This window comes from Equus caballus, chromosome 10 (genome assembly GCF_041296265.1).
Source record: "Equus caballus isolate H_3958 breed thoroughbred chromosome 10, TB-T2T, whole genome shotgun sequence".
NCBI classification, from domain to species: domain Eukaryota; kingdom Metazoa; phylum Chordata; class Mammalia; order Perissodactyla; family Equidae; genus Equus; species Equus caballus.
Window position 1 is genome coordinate 86,796,054 of NC_091693.1, and position 20,335 is coordinate 86,816,388.

Here is a 20,335-nt window from a genome sequence, read left to right on the forward strand (position 1 = left end):
TTGAGGTCTCCCTTGATTGACTGTTTGTAAAGCTGGTGGTAGAGAGATGAGGGCTTTGAAATGCTGCTGGGTTCTTTAGACAGTCTCCACGGTTTTACACACCTCCTTGATGAGGTTTTCGTCTGGTGTGCTTAGATGGTACACGTATTGTTGAATGTCAGAAGCCTAAGTATGTTACTAGCATGCTGCTTGTTCATTTCAAGGGTGGCAACCACAGTCCTCAAGGGCTTTCCTTTTGTGCTAACCTCTTTGCAGAGTGAAGAATGCACAAGACTCGTGGCAATCATTCTAAGATTCTGATTTCTCAAAGGGAAAGGATTTAGATGGCCTTTCTGCTAATTTGTTAGTAGTGTCTCCATGATGCTATTTCTTTAGTGTGTGGAACTGGAGTCAGTGGGAGGTCTTGCCCCACACTCCCACATTCCCACCAACTGTGGCCTAAGCTGTTCCCCTACAGACCACTATCGATATCACAAGTAAGGGGACATGTGTACCCACCAGGTGTGTCTTGTGCCGATTGATGCTGTTCTTTATTAGATTGTATGATCATGACTACATCTTAGAGTCTGTTTGTATCAGGCAACCGAGGACCGTGTATTTGTGTATAACAATGTGGTTATGATGAGCTCAACTTTAAAATACAGAGGAATCTTTGTTCTGGTGTATTCAGGCCATTCCAAGTTGATTTAATTTGTTTTCTATTAAGTATTCACTCAAAAGAAGTGATAATCGAGTCTTTAACTTACATACAGACATGACCATTGTCTAATTTCATTGTATATTATAGTACTTTTTAGTTTCACATTGCATCATTACAGGAAAAATGTAACAAAAAATTACAAAGCCATAAAACTATAAAAAATCTGTCAAATGGTAGAGATGTTATTCCTCAAAGATTACCTGACTTTTTTAGAAACGTAGACAAATGGCAGTGGGCAGGCAGGAGCTTCAAAGTAGTTTTTTGGTTTCTTTTAATGCTGGTTATTGAACTTAAATATTCATAGCATGGACTCTGGCAAAATGGATGATAGTCGGCATGACAGTGTGTCACCCATGCCATTGCATGTCTGTGGATCCCAGTGGTGTCAGAGGTCTGTGGGTGTGACCATGTAGGTACCTGAGCAAATGGTGGTGTCAGCTTAGTGACTATCCTTCAAGAGAGGGCTCTGTTGATCTGTACTTTGTTCTAACACTCTGAGGGCTCCTTACAGGTTTGTGTGGGTGCGTGCATGTGTGCGTGCGTGTGTGTGTTTTAGATTGACCAGCTGTTCCTGTTTTCCAGAGGCCCAGGGGTTTCCTGGATATGGAACTTTCAGAGCTAGAGCAAGTGGAATCCCCACAAACCCAGATCGTAGATTCCGTTACTCACCGTAGGGTGTGTGTTTACTCAAGAACGGATTTTCGAATTGTTGTTTTCAGTGCAGTGGAGGTTAAAGAGAATATGTTTTTCTGTTTGACTTTAGAGTGAGGTTATTACCTGGGATGCTTCATATCACGTTTTACAAAGTGAAACCCAGCCCTTGTAAATCTAGTTTCCTCCCATGGATATTTTAGGGTTGTGCAGCTCAGTATTAAAAAAAAAAATTCTTTTGTTTTAAGTTTCCAGTGTTATTAACATGCAGCAAGATTTGAAAACCAACAATCTAGGGTGACCTTCTGGCCTCTCAGCTCAAACCCAGCTGCTGAATTTGTAGTGAGCCTGGAAGAGATTTTGAGCGAAGAAAAGAATCCTCTCCACTCTCCCTTTCTCTTTCTCCTCCCTCGCGTTAGCTCTCTGCCTGAGGGTTGTGATCTGGTCAGAGACAGATGGAAGCTCCTGATCTGTGGGGGGTTGATAGACCGTCGGGAGTGGGTGCTTCTGCTTTAAGCCACAGGAAGCTTGACGTTTGTGTCAAGTTTTAATGGCAATACCTTTGATTTTATAAACATCATAAATCCTTCCTCCTTCTTCAGCATCCTCAGACTTAGAAGAACATACAGGCCAATATGTTCATCTTGTTCATGTGCAAAGGGATGCTTGGGACTATTAAATGTGTTGCCCACGTTGGCATGGCTGGTAAGCGTCAGAGTTGGGACTTCACCCAGGTCTTCTGACTCCAAGTCCAAAGCTCTCTCCATGATAGCATCCACATGCCTTAGTGCTCTCTCCATCATAGCATCCACATGCCTTACTGCTCTCTCCATCATGGCGTCCACATGCCTTACTGCTCTCTCCATCACAGCATGCACATGCCTTACTGCTCTCTACATTGTAGCATCCACATGTCTTACTGCTCTCTCCATCACAGCATCCACATGCCTTACTGCTCTCTGTATCATAGCGTCCACATGCCTTACTGCTCTCTCCATCACAGCGTCCACATGCCTTACTGCTCTCTGCATCATAGCGTCCACATGCCTTACTGCTCTCTCCATCATAGCATCCACATGCCTTACTGCTCTCTTCATCATAGCGTCCACATGCCTTAGTGCTCTCGGGTTTTCTAGTTTTGATATTCATCACTATAATGCATCAACTCCCTTTCCATTGATATGATTTCTTCTTAGTTGAAATCTTGAAATGACTTTAAATCTTGCAGAGTATGTTAACGTCTCAAAAGTTTTTGAAAAGTTAGCGTTTATTGAGATGCAGAACAAATAGGGTGGAATTAAAAGAAAGTTAATAAAATGAAAGAGGATTTACTTAGAACATAGCTATTTTTCTTCAAGAAAAATTCTTTCTCCAGGTATAGATGTACCAGTAGGTGCCATTTATGGCACGTGAACACTCCATCTAGTATTTTCCATAGACTCTCTCCAGTCCTTATCATATCCGTGCGATGTAGTGGTTGTTGTCACCATTTTACAGATAAGGACACTATGGCGTAAACAAAGTCAAACAACTCTTAAATAGCAGAGATTAGAATTGCACCCACGTTTAGGAGCCAGGTTTAGGACCCAGGTCCTAAAACCTGTAATGGATTTTGCATGACACAGTGTTGTCTAGTGGGCAAGGACTGAACTGTGAAATCAGACGTCCCCGACACTTAAATATTTCTCAATCATTGGGAAATTACTTAAACTCTTCCTCTTGTGTAGAGTGGGAGGATAATAAGTTAGATGAAGGGCTTAGCACATGCCTGGCCTAGGGTTAAAGCTCATCAACGTTAGCTGCTGTTACAGTTACCTGACATCTTCAGATGATCTTTAATGAGTATGCCTTCATTCTTGCATCACCAACTACCTGCTGGCGCATCTCCCCTGCCTAGAAGTACTTAGGTCTACAGGCTCAGCAGATGAAAATTGAACTCCTCAGCTCTCCTCTCCTAGTTTTTCTCTGTTTCCTGTCTGTTCCAGTCCTTACCATCTCAGTGGATGGCATCATCAGCTATTGAGTAAGTCAAGTCAGAGAACAGGCCATCATCTTTTCTCAAAGTCCTGTCCATTTTTAGTTTTTAATATCTCTCAAAGCTGTTCTCTTTGCTCCATCTCCTTATTTTGGAGCTTTATTTTATCTCTTGACTGTCTTTTTCTGCTTTAAGTAGCTTCTAGAGTGGTCGTTCTAAAATATGTACCTAGTCGTATCCTCTTCTACTTCACATCCTTCACAGGTCCTTTCACGCCCTCAGGAGGAGGTCTCAAGCGTGTGGTAGAGCACACAGCAGTAATTGCTTGCCTGTGTCACTCATGTCCTATGTCTGGCTTCTTTCGGTTCCCTGAAACTCGTAGGTTCTCTGAGGTTTCTGTGCCCTACTAGTGCTGTAGCCTCTTCCAAGATTGGCCTCTTCCCTTCCTGGGAAACTTGTAAATATTGAAGACTCACTGTGGCTTTCACTCTCTCTGAGCAGGCCTCTCTGATTGCTTCGTTCTTCCCACGCTGTCAGCCACTCTGGGTTATGGGCCTCTACAACGTGTGCCCTATCCTTCGGCATTTACCCCATCCCAGAACGTAGCCCACAGAACTGAAATCTTACCCGTTTCTTTGCCTCTCTGCTACATTAAGAGTACTTGTTCATCTCGCATCCTTGCTTCTTAGCACAATTCTTGCTGACATTCAGTAAAGGTTTTCATCAAGAGCTTTTATATACTGTTAGTAATGTATGTTGATGAATAGCCTGACAGACTTTAGAAAGGCAAAATGTTACCTCAGAATGGCTTACTGGCTCATGAATTTGTGTTTTACTTATATTTTTAAAAATTGCGCGCATGTAACACTAGTTTAACAGCACGTGATCAAACCAAAGTTTGCTCCTTCAACAATTTTTTTTTCATTGTATATGGATTTTATTTTACAGTCTGGCTTAGAAGATCTAGGGAATTTTAAGAGGTAAGCAGTTAAAGTAAGATTTAACTTTAATATTTGACTGAAATGCTATATTAGAACTTCATATTTAGAAGCAGTTTAAGTTATGTCCAATTTTAGCTTATTACAATTTTTCACTAAATGTTGTTCTTGTCAATAGAAGTAAGTATGAACGTAGGTTATACATAGCAGGATCAGAGTCTATACCAGCCAGCCCTGGTGGTCTCGTGGTTAAGCTCTGGTGCTCTTACCGCCACAGCCCAGGTTCGTGTCCTGATCAGGGACCCACAGCAGCCGTCTGTCGGTTGTCCTACTGTAGCAGCTGCCTGTTGTTTTGATGCTGAAAGCTGTGCCACTGGGATTTCAAACACCAGCAGGGTCACCCAGGGTGGACAGGTTTCAGCAGAGCTTCCAGACTAAGACAGACTGGGAAGAAGGACCTGGCCACCCACTTCTGAAAAAATTGACCGTGAAAACCCTGTGAACAGCAGCGGAGCATTGTCTGATAGAGCCCTGGAAGGTCAGAAGATGGTGCAGAAAGACCGGGCAGGGTTCTGATCCGCTGTCCACAGGGTTACTGGGAGTCAGAGTTGACTTGCCATGGCACTCAAGTCAACAATTATCTATACTGATAATCGAAGTTCCTTTGATACTGTGAAATATGTTATATTCCCGGTACTCAAATAAAGGCTGAGCAATATTTATTGTTTTTATAGCTTCTGTAGTATCCTTATATCAAGATGTTTTAAAATCCTATTTAGGTGGTGCTGAATGTTCCCAGAAAGTTTTTCTGGTCTGATCCATTCCTATCAAAGTGAGAGGGAGTCTGGCTTAAATTTATCATCAAGCTAGAAGGTTTGGAAAAAAAATGCTGTTTGTTAATTGTAAGTGTTGTGTGTTATACAATAAAATGGTGATGGCTGCTAAGTAAAATGCCGTAGGTTGAATAAGTTACAGTTTGTGGTAGGATTACATTCCATAATACTAGACCTCAAGGGCCTGAATATTCCTACATGTGTCAACATGTTACTGAATCAGTTGACTTATATCATTGAAGACTTATTTCAGTTAGTGAGGTCTAAATATACATTCATTGGATCCATATTATATATTATATGTTTCAGCAGTATTTTTAGAAGTTCATGTGTATTTGTAGATATTAATAGTATTTGTTTTCTTGCCTCAAACCTCATAATAATATGTATTAAAATTCTAGAGTTAGTTTAGTAAATTAATCTCTTTTCTGTCTATTTTTTTCTCCTTTAGAATACCAAATAACTTCAGATTATTTCTCAGCTCCTTGTTCTTAGAGATTCTATAGTATCGTCTTTGACTATAGCCACTACTAGCCCGTCTTAGAACCTGTGTGGCTGTCTGAGCCATTTGGACAGGTTTCTATCTGTTGAGTGGAATTGAAGGTGCCATCCAACTTAGCATCTAGATGTAGAGCTTCAGAATCATCAGTTCCTGTCAGTGTTTCATCATTCTTCTGGGAAATTATTTTGATTATTTTCTGTTTAAATAAATTTTTCGTTTTTGATAATGTGGCATTATCAAAATCCTGAAACCCTATTATTCCAGCTTTTTTCTTGGGTCCTCTGGATCAGTTTGAGCAGGATATGTACAATGTTATTTTCAAGTCTAACCAAAATCAGATTATTATTTTTGAAGGTACAATCTGTTTGGAAGAACTTGGCATCTAAACTAGTTAAAAGAATCATGTTTACAACATGTATTTTTTACACCATCCTACTGGACGCTATACTTCAGGGTTCAATGGAATGCTGCTTAAAGCCAAACAATTTCAGAACTGTTGTAACTCCAAGTTGCCAATTTACTTTGCAGTTATATAATAGAGTACTAAACTGTGAGATTACAAAGTCGATTCGTTAGATATATTTTACTTTTTATTAGTCATTAAGACTTACTCTTTCATTTTGAACAGTTTTCTAACTCTGATTTCTGTATTTTTGCATGAGTTTAAGGATTCATAAGATTCCATGAATTATCTTCTATGACCTTCTAAAATAATAATTTAATTTATTAAAACTTTCCCACAATTTTTAGAATATACATGTCTATGGAGAAAGGGAGCCTTATATTATACAGAGTATGGATTGTGGTTGCATACTGTTTGCCAAGATCTAGAGAGGAAATGCATATTAGGCTTTTCTTCCGTCAACTGTGATCAGTTGGCACCTGTGAGCAGCTGCCCATGTTGGGAAGGAACCCGAAGCTCCCTCCTGGCTCACTGGAAGAGTAATGTTGTCAATGTAGCGCAGTCTGCCATGTACTTGGTCAGGAGGATGGGGGGCACCAGAGCCTGGTACCTGCTGATCCTGGCCTGGTTGGTCAGCAGCTTTGAGCACTTTGTTTGGTTAGAATAGATGCAAGTAAGAGCTATGGTGCCATTGGGTACCAAAGTCTCTTATCTGAATTTACAACTTATATATGGTGTATCAATTGTCAAATAAGTCTACCTTATGAATTAAAGTGAAAATAACTATTCATAGGAGAAATGTAATCTATTTCTTTCATGCTTTAATAATTTTGAGAAATGGGAAAAATTAATGCAATGTAACTTTTGCTATAAGGTATACTATTAAGGTATACTATTATATACTATAAGCAGATGACCCATCTTCACTGATTGAAAGAGCTTGCATTCATTGATCGACATCATGCTGAGTGCTTTATGTGACCCATCTCGTTAAACCATTCCACAGCTCCGTGCGGCAGGCTCTGCTGTACCCTATCTAAGGAAGGACATTCGGAAGCTGAGCTTAGAGATCTCATTCAAGGTCACGACAGCTAGAAAGCTGTGCTGGTGGAATGTGAGCTCACGTTGTCTTATTCCAGAATCTGTGCTGCTAAACACGCTATCTTACCTGCTTTGATCAACTTAAATGGTTTTCAGACCCTTCTGGAAAAGTTGGTGTTTTAAAGTATGCATTACAACTCAACTTGATCTCAACGTATTTAAACAAAGAGCAGAGGTTTTAAATATCATGGGTCTTGGTGAGAAATGTGAGTTATTCCACTATGATTGCAGGTCAGCTGCACGATCTTCATTACTAAATATTTTGAACAGGCAGTCACAAGATAGCAGAGTGTATGAAAACTGAATGATAATTCAACACATTCAATTAAACAAATATTTAAAGATTTCTCAATCTCTGTCAGGAACTTTGCTAAACTAAGGATTAAAAGTTAAATATAATACGATTCTTATCCTCCCCCAATTTTAGTTTAGTGTAAGATTGTAAGATGTTATGACAAGTTCTAAAGTTATTTTAAAATGAGATTTGGACAGTGGCTGCTAATTTGTTCAGCGAATATTTGTGGAGAACTGCTATATTTGAAGCATGGTTTTAAGAGTTGGAAATACTTCGTGGACAAAATGGACAAATAATATTCTCATGGAGCTTATATTTTAGTGCGGGGAGACAAACAGTAAACAAATAGAGTATGTTAGACAGTAATAAATGCAAGGAGAAAAACCAAATTAAGCAAGGGGCTGGCCTGGTGGTGTAGTGGTTAAGTTTGTGCTCTGCTTCAGTGGCCTGGGGTTCCCAGGTTCAGATCCCGGGCACCAGCCTCACACCACTTGGCAAGCCATGCTGTGGCAGCATCCCTCGTAAAATAGAGGAAGATTGGCACAGGTGTTTGCTCAGTGACCATCTTCCTCAAGCAAAAAGAGGAAGATTTGTAACATGTTAGCTCAGGACCAATCTCCCTCGCACACACACCCCCCCAAATAAAGCAGAAAGCAGGACAGGAAGTTCTGGAAGGAAGTTGGGTAGGTGGGAGAAGCTACAGTTTTTGGAGACTAGTCAGGGACCTCACTGAGAAGATGGCATTTGTGCAAAGATTCAAAGGAGGTGAAGGAACGAGCCCTGTGGGTATTTGGGGAAAGTGGTTTTGGTTAGAGGGAACAGTCACTGTGAAAAATGTGAGGTGGCAGCATGCCTGGTATGTTTGAGGAATAGAAAGGAGGCCAGTGTTGGTGGCAGTGGTGGAGATACGGAAGTCATCAGGATGGGAGTGTGGAGCTGGAGGCACACAGATTGAGGAGGGGTTTTAGGCTATTATAAGAGCTGGAGCTCTTCTCTGAGTGACATGTGAAGGAATTGGAGGGTTTTGAGCCTAGGGATGGCATAATGTGACTTAAGTTTTTAAGAGATCACCCCATCAGCTCTGTTGAAAATAGACTGTATGGTGACAAGAGTAGAACCTGGACTATTCTAAGTTTCCAGATGTGAAATGGACAAGAGAGCAGTGGAGCTGGTGAGAAATGGTTGGATTCGGGATATGCTTTGAAGGGAGAGCCAAGATGACTCGCTGATGGATTGGATGGGGATTGTGAGAGACACAGAGAAGTCAAAGATGACTTCGAGGTATTTGTCCTGAGCAGTGGAAGGATAGGATTGGCATTTACTGAGATGAGATGACTTAGAAGGAACAGATTGAGAGTGGAGATCAGGAGTTCAGTTTTAGACGTGGTAGCAGAAATATTGCCATGCTTTCACCAATCCTGTTTCATACTCCTCTCTTCTGGTGCATCGAGGACTACACTTCCTAGCCTCCTTATGTTTAGACGGGACCACATAAGCAGTGTTGGTGCATGAAATGCAGGGGGCAGTGATGTGCGTATCATTTCCAGGCTGAGGCAGTGAGAAGCCGTGGAGCGATTCTTTGGTCTCTGCATTCACCCATCATGATGAAAGAGGAGGAGGCTTCAGGGAAAGATGGCGGAGCCCAGAGATTGAGGAAGACTGGATTGCTGAGGCACAGCACAGAGGACAGATTCCCAGGAGAGTATTAAGCCACTGAGTTAATAGAGACACATTACATTTTACCTGATATTACACATATGTGTGGAAATGTTGGAGAGTCCATTAGATATAACTGTTTGGATCTCAGGAGAGAAGACTGGACTTCAAATATAAATTTGGGAGGCTTCAGGGTATCAATAGTATTTAAAGAAATGTTATTCATTGAGATCACCAAGAAAGTAAGTCTAGATAGAGACAAATTAAAAGGACTGAGCTCTGGGGCACCCAGTTTTAGAGGTGACGGAGATGTCAGTTTACTTCAGACAGCTTCTTGGTCCTACTACCATAACACTAGTAATCACTGAGTTATGCCACATGTGTATGTTGCCACACTCAGTGAATTCTCCTTTGATGTGCTTTCTTCCAAATTTTCCAACAATCGCATATTATATGCAGGTTACTGATTGCTGGGTTCACTTCTCTCAAGGGCAAAGGAGCCAGCACATGGCTGAATAGGTAGTGAGACATCATTCACCTCTTGGTGTTTTCCGTCGAAGTAACAAAAAGCCATAAATATTTAGAAGAAAATAGTGAACAAGTATTTATGATTTTCTCATTGCTGTGTTTGGAGATACAACCTAGCAAAGAACTCATCTCCATCAGAGTTTCTCCACTTCAGAGTTATTGACATTTGGCGCCAGATGATTCCTTATGGTGAGGGACTGTCCTGTGCATTGTATGATGTTTAGAAGCGTTTCTGGTATCTACCCACTAGATGTCAGTAGCACTTCCTTCCCTCCCCCATTCTCTCTTTAGTGACAGTCAAAAATGTCCCTAGATTTGGACAGATGTCTTCTGGGGAGAGACAGGAGTCACTGATCTTTATTGTATCTGCTTTCAATGAGTTATTTGTTTATATACTTACTTCCTGAAAAATATTTGAGCAGGTATACCTGAACATTTAATATAATATGCTATATTAATGCTAAATTTTGAGAGAACTGGGATGAAAAGACAAACACATGATAATACCGAATTTAAGCAAGAAAGCAAAATAACATTGTCAGGTTAACAGTATAGAATAATAAGGACTATGTTATCATTGGGGAAACTGTTCAAGAAAGGTCAAGAAAGAAATTATAGATAGTCTAATTCATACCTTAACTGGATCTTGAAAGGCAGGGTAAATTTGTATGCACACCAGAGGGTGGGTCCTCACCTGGCCAGTATCAGGAACGAAGACGCAAAAGTGTGAATTCTGTAGCAGTAAGGCATGCCCAGGAACTGTGGATGGATTGGAATTACTGAGTCAGAAGCTTTGTGGGGATGCAGATGCAGAGCGGTGGGAAACCTGGCTGAGAAGTCCTGAGACCAGGCTGAAAGGAGCTTTGACGCCAAGCTTAGGTATTTACATGTTACTCGGTGTCCAGCGTGGTGCTTGTCACTGCCTGAAGGACACAGATGGATAAGATACTGCCCTGTCTTTTTTGACTTTTTATCTTAGACATAATGGAAAGCCACATAATCTTTGAGCAAGAGAGTAATATTTTTAGAATGATGTTTTAGGAAAATTAACCAGATGGTAGGAAGATTAGTGAAGGTGTGAAACTGGGCATGGAAGATGGTTAGGGATCGGGAAGCAGTTTGTGTGTGAGCCTAAAAGGGCCTAACGCAGAGGCAGCAGACTGTTTCTGTGAAAGGTAAGACGGTAAATAATTTTGGGTTTTCTGACCATACGGTTTCTGTGCAGCTGCTCACCTCTGCTGGTGGAGTGTGGGAGCTGCCATAGACAATACATAAATGAATAGGCAGGGCCGTGTTCCGATAAAACTTTATTACATAAACAGGTGGCAGACTGTGGACCATACTTAGCCAACTCTTGGCCTAAACTAATGATGTGACAGTGGAAAGAAAGCATGGAAAGAGTCAATGAAAAGAACTTGAAAAGGAAGTTTGCTGAACTTGGTAACTAGCCAAATAGGGTTAATAGGAGGAAGGGTGAATGGTGGATGTGGAGAAGGAAAAGGCAAGGATTATCCTGGAGTTTCAAGCTTAGGAGTTACAGTAAGAGGGTTCAGGAGCAGGTGTCGGTAACTTTAGGGCAGAGAAAGATGTGTCTGAATTTAGAACTTTTGAGAATGCGTCAAACTAGTAACTGGTGTAGGTCTGTTGTGCCCTGGAGGAGCTGTCTAGGCTGACCACGTACACCAGAACAGTATTTTCCTTGAGGTGCTGCATATAGGAGGATATGATTTCTGGCAAAAGGGCAGAAGGATAAGGCTCAACCTAGGAGAATCCCAGGTTTATGAGGTGGACGGAGAAAGATGGATCAGGAGAGACTGAGATAGTTAAGGAACCAAAAGGAAGATCAGGTTACGACTGTCTTCAGAGCCAGCGACCAAGATAACTTCCAGGGGGAATCGATCATCCCTGCCTGACATTTCAAGGGTCGAGGAGAACGGGGGCTGAGAAAAAGGCTGTTTTATTTCCCTGAATAAAAGGTCATGGTGGCACTTCAGAATCCAGTCCTATTAGAGTTGTGGCGAGAAGAGGCATCTCAGAGATTCAATGCAGAGAAGATGACAAGGAGGTACGAGAAGCTCATGAGTTTAAAGAGAAGTAGAACTGTCATCAAAGGGAGGACCTTTTCCAAACAAGAGGAGGTTGATGACAGGGGGGAAGGATGCACTGGAGAATAGACTCCAGTTGTTCCAGAAGGATAATTAACAGGATTTAGTGGAGGTCAGAATGAAGAAGGTAATGTTGGCATGAGGCAGAGGTAATACCCTTGACTCTGACAGTGTTAGAGAATGCGTGTATCCTTGCATATTCCCAGCTGCTCTCCCTTGATGGCATTCCTTTATGTAGTAACTTAGGAGGGAAGTGCATTTGTTCACACAAGATCAGAAAGTGGGTGGAAGCATGGTAGGATTAAGGGTTTATGTTGTATAAAGAAGATTAGCAATAGCCATTATTTTAAAAAATGGTGGGCGATCTCCTAGAACTCAATACATGGATAATTGAGAGACATTTTCAGTTTTCCTTTAGCAAAGTAGGTCACATTGACTGGAACTTAAGACTGTGTGTTAGCATCGAAAGTTTATTTTTTTGCATTGAAGTCATTAAGAAATGACAAGAGAAAAACTCTTTTGCGGTTAATGAAAATACCTCTCATCTTTGGAAGAAGCTGCTCGCTCTGTTTTCTTTGGACGTCAGAATATCCAACAAAAAGAAGAGCCTATTTATTTAGATGTGGTTGGGTCAAATTTGACAGTTGAGTCAGATGAAAAAGTGCTTGTCTTACAGTACATGAAATTGTGTCATTTCATATCTTCTTGGATTAAAGATTGGTGTCTCTTCTCAGACTTCTTTAGGATACCAATACCCTGGTAAGGGTGAATATAGTAAGAAGTTCATGTGAACTCTCTTGACAGGAGCCAGGGTAGCAAGGTGGAAGAAAGATGGCACAGAGAGCCGAGGAGAGTTATGACAGAAAGGACAGACACTGCCTGCTAGCTTTGCTTAGCTGCCATTGTTTTGCCCGAAGTGCTGTGGCTGCCACATGTGGACAGTGGGTTGTACCTGGATTGTGAGCTCCCGATGCTCGCAGCTAACACTCACGTGGTCCTCGCTGCCTGCTTTATGTATTATTGATCCGTTTAACTCTCACTACGGCTCGATGAGGTGGGCACTGATACTGTCCCCAGTGGATAGGTGGCGGTCGCCCAGCTAGTGGGAGGGGGCAGGACTTTCACTCAGGCAATCTGGCTTCTAAGCCAACAATAACTGCTGGGCGAATCTGCTGGGAAAATGCCCTATTTATTCTTCAGTCCTTCGCTCTGACTCGTGCCTTCGACAAAAATCTTGAGTTTTAATACACGAGAAGAAAAAAAATTCCATCTTTGTCCGTTTTTTTCTTTTTCTTTAATTCTCAGATCTATCACCAGAAATGATGTGAAGACTGATGACTATAGAATAGATAGTATTTGTTTTTCAAGCTGCTGATTATAAAAGGGCTTAGGTGGGCCTTGGAGTCTGTCTTGGTTTTTCTACACCAGGATCTTTAGGAAGATTCAAGGGCACACTCACATCTCTTTCGCGTTAAACGTCTTGCCCACTTTGTCTCCTTTTCCTCTTGCCATGCTTGGTACGGAGGGCTGGGGACTTGCTTCACAGGTGCTCGGGCCCTGGGAGATTACCCTCTGCAAACCCTTCACCTCACAGATGCAGAAGCGGACGCGGAGAGGGCTTAAGTGCGTCATCAGGCTAAGGCCGTCACAGCAGCGCTGTTTTCAAATAAGACTTTTTAATTTGTTTCAACCTCAGCACTGAAATTTGAATACTTTTGTATACAGCTATTTAACATCTGGAAATTAAAATCAACCTCCTGAAAATTGCATTGCACTGTTGCTATCTTTAGAGATTGATGAAATGATTGCATTTGAACTTGTACTAAAATTTTGGGTAGGTCAGGGTCATGTAAGAAACCTCAACAAAGTTCTGAAACACTTAATTTTACATGTTTGTTTTTCTCTTAGTTGTTATTTACTGCTCAATCAACATTAGCAGAAGAAAAATAATTTGGCTGCTAAGTTACTCTCGTATAGGATTTCAAAGGACCTTATTAGAGAGAGATGTAATTTCATCCTCTGGGCCTTTTATATAACAGAGTGCATATTTGGGTTACTTCATTTTGACCCGGAATTAAACAATAGATTAAAGTCATGCACAGGAAGTTAAGATATTTATTCAACAAAGGTTTACAGCTGTGTTACAGTTGTTTTTCACATTGGCTAGGTTGTCTTTATACCTTATAGCTTCACACTCTTACTTTAATTAGCTTTTGTCTGAATAGCTCCTGCCTCAAAGAGTTTTCTGTTGGTTTCACAAATCTTATAAAATGTAGGTATTTGATAACTGCTGCACGTAATCAGTGGTTTTGAAATACATAACTTTGGCAAATTGGTATACATTATATGCTTTTGCATATGGCGTAACTACATATGGTCATAGTTTAGTTATGGTATTAAGTAATGAAACATGTAGAGTAGATGTCACAAGCTGTAACAATGCTTCAAATATTAGTATGAAGGGAAGTAAGCCTGAAGGGCTGTAAGGTCCAAGTAAAAAGCCTTTATGACTTCAGTTCTGAGAGCATCGTCATGAGATGAGAGAGACAATGTCAGGGTACCACTAACCCTAGATGTCTAACCGGGCATGTGTCCTTCATGGACTCTTAAAGGTAGTCACCTCTGGTCACTCACCCCAGGACTGGCTGCTTCCTCTTTCTTCAGTACTCTGATTTGCATAATAACATCCACACTCATTTATGTTTGGAGTGATTGTCTCCATCCTCGCTGTGAGGCTGTGGACTTATTTTTCTTCCATGAAGTACAGTTTTCATTGGCTGGGATCCCAGCTAGACTGATGCTTTTTTCTTGTTTTGTTTATTTGTTTAATATCTTAGATTTTGAAAGTCATTCAGAATTAAAGGACTTGCATATTATCCTAGGAAAATAATTTTTGTTGGAAAACCCTTGTGAAAAATCATGAGAGGTGTTTAAATGTTTTTTAAGTGACTTGTTATCCAGGCTTGGATAAGAAGCCTTTCTGAGCACTCGGCTGCTGTGCATTTATATGATGCCATGATTGTATCTGCTTACTTTTTGGATGATTCAGATACATTCCATTGTGCTTAAATTCCTCTGCAGAATCATTAATGATCATTTCAGCTTATGCACAATTACTTTAGAATGTTAAATGAGCTTGCTAATCTTCAAGGTGGTACATTTTATACTGAATGTTTCTGGTTTAATATTTTAATGCTAGACTAATTTTTTCCCCTTAGTTTATTTTATTGCTTTTTGCACAGTCATTGGAATTGTATGTAGATTATTTTCATTCTTGAGCCCTTAATGTCAAGCTTGAGATTTAAGTGAATTAATTGAAGGCCTTCAGGGTGTTGTTGTTTGTTACACAAACGTGGATTGAATGTTGATCTTGGGATCTTAAGCTGGAAGTTGCTTTACTGTTAGATTCCATCAGATTGAATGTATCAATCTTTATACAAGGAATTGGGGGGAAAAATGTACTCCTAGTGCCAGATTTTCTTGGTTTTTGGGACAAGTAACAAATTTTGGAATTGATAGAAAAGGAAAATTTTTGTGTTGTTAAAATTTTTTTCAGACTTTAAAACAAAACTAAACAATATCCTTTGACATCTGGATGTATGTGAAAAACACCCCAGAAAGTGAAGTATGTCTATTTAAATATTTTTGTCCTTTTTCTAAATGTTGTCCCTTTGGCACAGTCTTCGCGTGTTAAAGCTTGAGGAGACAGCAGAGACCAAGCAGTCCAACTCTATCATTTCATGGATGTGGTTACAGGAAACTGAGGACCAGGGCCATTCAAGAGGTTGTTTCCACAGCCGGGGGTGGCAGAGTCAGGATTCAAGCCTGGGCTTTGAGTCCCAGCCTGTATTCTTTACCGTCCCATGGTGCTTGGCTTTTTCATGTCCCAGTGCGTTCAGCTATGACATTTGTTGAAGTTTTGAGTCTAGAAAACTTTCGCTGATGAATTTTTTGAAATCACACAGGGTAAACCTTTACTGAAAGTTTCAGACTGATCAGAATCCACATGAATTCCCCGCCCTATTCAATTCCCAGTATTCTATAACCCATTGAAAACCCTTAGCCAGTATTTCTCATCCTCGATAGAATAAAGTTGAGGCTTCTTATGCTGAACCCAATGGTAGTGCTCAGTCGCACAGAGAATGTGAACTGATTTTAATTGTTTCTGAAGAACATGTCATTAGAAAATGGTATTAGTAAAAATGAAACTGATCTTGAGAAATGATCGAAGCATTGCAAAGAAGGTTACTATTTCATATTCTGTATTGACCACATCAAGAACTATTTAATCAGTCGTATTTTTAGTTTTGTTTTTGTTTCTTTGAGAGTCAGAAATCTCTGTGCTCGGTGGCAGCAGTGGGTTTTCAAACCCTGTATTCTGGTACACGTCACAGTTACCAACATCTCTGCTACACACCCTCTCGCTCTTTCTTTCAACTTGGCTTAGGTTATTTAATGCTTTTTAAAGAGTGTGTTGTATCATAAACCACCAAAAATACTTTCTTTTTTTAAAGTAGGGAGACTCTATGAATAAATAATTAAATGTTCATATTCATGCTCCTTTTCTAGAATATGGAGAATAAGGAGTTAATAAGTACCTCAGTGATAGAAAAAGCTGTTCAGGGTTTCTGTTTGGATTACTAGCCAACAATGGTAGAAGACATTTTCACTTGCCTCCTAAATAGTTATTTACCACTTTTCTTCTTTGTTAACAGAATCCTGGTTTTGTTCAAGGCCACCCACTGCCCTATGTGTCAAATTGGTTGAAGCCAGAGTTATGGGGATCTTAGTCTTTTTGACAGCATTGGGCAAGTGGAGCAAGGGCTTCTGGGCCAGGTCTTTTTCCATCTAAATAGAGGGCTGCAGGAATCAGCACTCCTTTCTCTCGTCCTCCACTGCTTTCTGCTCTGGAGGCTGTTGCAGGAGAATGTGACGCATTAGCCATTCTCTCACAATGAGGTGATAAGCCTAAGAATGAAAAGCCAAAATGCTAAGGATGGCCAAGCAGAAGGACAGAGAGAACTTGTGTCCTTGATGAAATTATTGAGCTGCCAAGCCTGGCACATCCTCCTTCCAGACTTCTTGCTTGTGAGAGAATTATATTTATGAATTCAGATATTCTGTTCTATTTGTTAAGACTTGTGTGTGTGGTTTCAGTCCTTGGTAGAAAGGAAAGAAAAAAATAGAAGTTATTGTCCCTGACCCTAAGGATCACATAATCCCGTGCTTCTTGAAACTGGTTTTTTAAATAAGAATCCTTCTGAAACTAGGGATTGCCTTATTTGTTTTAATTTTCAAATTTTTATGGAGATATAATTTAAATGTAACAAATGGCGTGTGTGTGTGTGTGTGTGTGTGTGTGTGTGTGTGTATTCTGGATACAAATCCTTTCTCAAATATGTACTTTGTAGACATTTTCTCCCAGTCTAGGTCTTGTCTTTTCCTGGTCTTAGTACCTTGTTAATTAAAAATGGAAAAGAAAAGAAGAGGAAAACAAACTTGCTGGGATTCAGATTGGCATTGTCTTGAATTTATAGAACAATGGGGTGAACTGACATCTTAACAGTCTCTGAAGTCTTCTGACCCGTGTATTCATGTCTTCTTTAATTGCTGTCAGCCATGTTCTGTAGTTTTCAGCATCCAAGTCTTACACAGCTTCTCAGATTCATGCCTTAGTCTTCCATATTTTTGATGCTCTTGCAAAAATTTTTTATTTCAATTTATGATCGTTCATTCCTTGTATGTGGAAATAAGTTGATCTTTTATTATGCAACCTTGCCAAGTAATCACTAGGTTTATTATATTACATTTTCTATATAGACGATCATATTTTCTGTGAATAAAGACAGTTTTCCTTTTCATTCCTCAATCTGAATGCCTTTTATTTCTCGGTATTGCCTTGTCACCGTGGCTAGAACCTCTAGTACTAGATTGAAGAGCAGTGGCAGGAACAGACATCCTTTACACCTCTTTACAGCAAGTTGAAGATGGAGTCTGTAGTAGTCCGTGGAAAGTCTCAGAGGAAGCTTCTTGGAAGGCTCATGATTGATTTTGAAAAAATCACTTACATTTTGTGTTCTCCTCTGTAATATATCTTTATGTTTTAAAATGTAAAATAACTTATAAAAACTTAATAGTTAAATTATGTCACTCAAGCACTGTCTCTCCCCTGACCTCAAACAGTGATGAGAGTGATGCTCCAAGAAGACGTACCTTTTATTTTTTCAGTAATTTTATTGAGATCATAATGGTTTATAACATTGTGTAATTTCGGGTGTACATCATTATTTATCAATTTCTGAGTGGATTTCATTGTGCTTACCTCCAGTAGTCTAACTTTTTTTTTTTTAAGATTTTATTTTTTCCCTTTTTCTCCCCAAAGCCCCCCAGTACATAGTTGTATATTCTTCGTTGTGGGTCCTTCTAGTTGTGGCATGTGGGACGCTGTCTCAGCGTGGTTTTATGAGCAGTGTCATGTCCGCGCCCAGGATTCGAACCAATGAAACACTGGGCCGCCTACAGCGGAGCACTCAAACTTAACCACTCGGCCACGGGGCCAGCCCCATCCAGTAGTCTAACTTTTGTCTGTCACCTTACATATGTGCCCCTTTACCCCTTTCACCCACTCCTCAACCTCTTTCCCCTCTGGTAACCCCTAGTCTATTCTCTTTATCCATGTATTTGTTCCATATATGAATGAAATCATGCAGTATTTGTCTTTCTCTGTCTGGCTTATTTCGCTTAACATCATACCCTCAAGGTCCATCCATGTTGTTGCAAATGGGACAGTTTTGTCTTTTTTATGGCTGAGTAGTATTCCATTGTATATGTACTATATTTAATCTTGGGATTTTGAGCATGTCTCTTAAACCCTAATTTGAGAAGCAAAGTAACGTAATAAAATATGAGTCACTTATGAAATACATCTTAAAAATTCAAAGCAGTGTAAAAACAAGTGCAAGTTTAGAATACTTTATTGAGTTATATTGTAGACTATATATTAATTTGTTTATCTCAGGGCTCCACAGCCTCATTGTAATTTCTTCAAGCAGGACCACGTCTTGGTCTTCGTTTCATCTACTACAGCCTGTAGGATAGTGTCTTACGCAGAATTTGTGGAGTGACTGTTTTAGAAGATCTTCCTCACCTTGAGCATGTAGAGATCACTGGAAATAAGGAAGAGTGTGGTTATACTTAAGTGGTTAGGTTAGAAACCAGGTTGGAAGAAATGAAGTGTGTGTGAGTTGACGGATATGGTTGGATTGGAGGTCAGGATGCCTATGAAATGGAAGTGGGCTATATGTCCATTATGATTGAGAAATGATACAGCACAATGTTTCTCATGTTGAGTCTGTATACCCAGGGGTCTACAGACATAGCTCTTGAGGAGATGGGTTCAAATTCTTTATAAAAACTTCCAAAATATTATATATTTGAGCAAACAAAATTACTATGCAGATTTTTGGGTCATGTGAATGACCCATGACCTTATAACCAAGTACCTCTATGAAATTTTAGTATTGTAGTTTGCATTTTTAATTATATTTTATTGGCTCCAACTGATCATATAGAGCCAGCATTTATCTAATCTAATTGCTTAATATTTCTTAAATTAGACTCCACAGATCATATTCTTAAAGGTCTTAAAGTCCGAGAAACACAGATCCAGGATGGTAAGCCAGAACAGGGTGGATGAGACAACACTGTGGTACCCTAGGTGTTTCCAGCCTCTATGCCCTTTAGGCCCCTGCATCTTCCAGCTTTCCAAGATCAGCAGGTAGCAACTACTGTTCTCTGGACTCGGTCCATGCTGCTGCCTGCTTCTCTGCTCTCCCGTGGATCTTTATTGTGGCTCTCAGAACGGGAGGGTGCTGTGCTGTCTCCACACTGCTCTGCCTCACCCTGCTTACAACCTTCTCCCCTTACTGCTGCCCTATTCCGTGAACAGAAGGTAGTTACTGTGAGAGATGCTTACGAACTTCTAGGGGAGGTTGTAGAGAGAGTACAGTGAAATATAAGAAAGAACTTGAAACTCACTCACACATCACAGTTTGTAGAAATTTTGATCGTTCATAGCTCCCTGGTCATCCATCCCCAGAGGTCTCTGTCTTGTACTAGATGCCCATGATCTCTCTTCTCTGATCCCTTTTGCATCTACTTGTCTTCCCTAGGTATTCTCAGTTTCTCTTCTTTGTCCTCAATATCCTCAATTTCTCTCACTTCATTTTTCAGAAATTCATTTCTGTTCTTGTCATGGTAAATTTGTGATGACATGTCTCCATCATTATGGCATCATACAGAGTATTTTCCCTGCCCTAGAAATCCTCCATGCCCCACCTGTTTGTCCATTTTCTCCTTCCACCCCTAACCCCTGGAAGCCACTGATCTTTTGACTGTCGTCATAGTTTTGCATTTTCCGGAATGTCACATAGTTGGAATCATAAAATACGTAGCCTTTTCAGATTAGCTTCTTTCGCTTAGTAATATGCACTTAAGGTTTCTCCATGTCTTAGGCTGGATAGCTCATTTCTTTTTAGTGCTGAATAATATTCCATTGTCTGGATGTGCCACAGTTTATCCATTCACTTACTGAAGGACATGTTGGTTGATTCTAAATTTTGGCAATTATGAATAAAGCTGCTATAAAC

The 20,335-nt window shown here is 40.3% G+C and overlaps 1 protein-coding gene across 42 annotated transcripts in view; it reads left to right on the top strand.

Moving 5' to 3' along the window:
- EYA4 (EYA transcriptional coactivator and phosphatase 4) overlaps positions 1–20,335 on the top strand; it is a 296,334-nt gene that overhangs the window by 68,917 nt on the left and 207,082 nt on the right. The gene's annotated exons all lie outside the window — the stretch shown is intronic.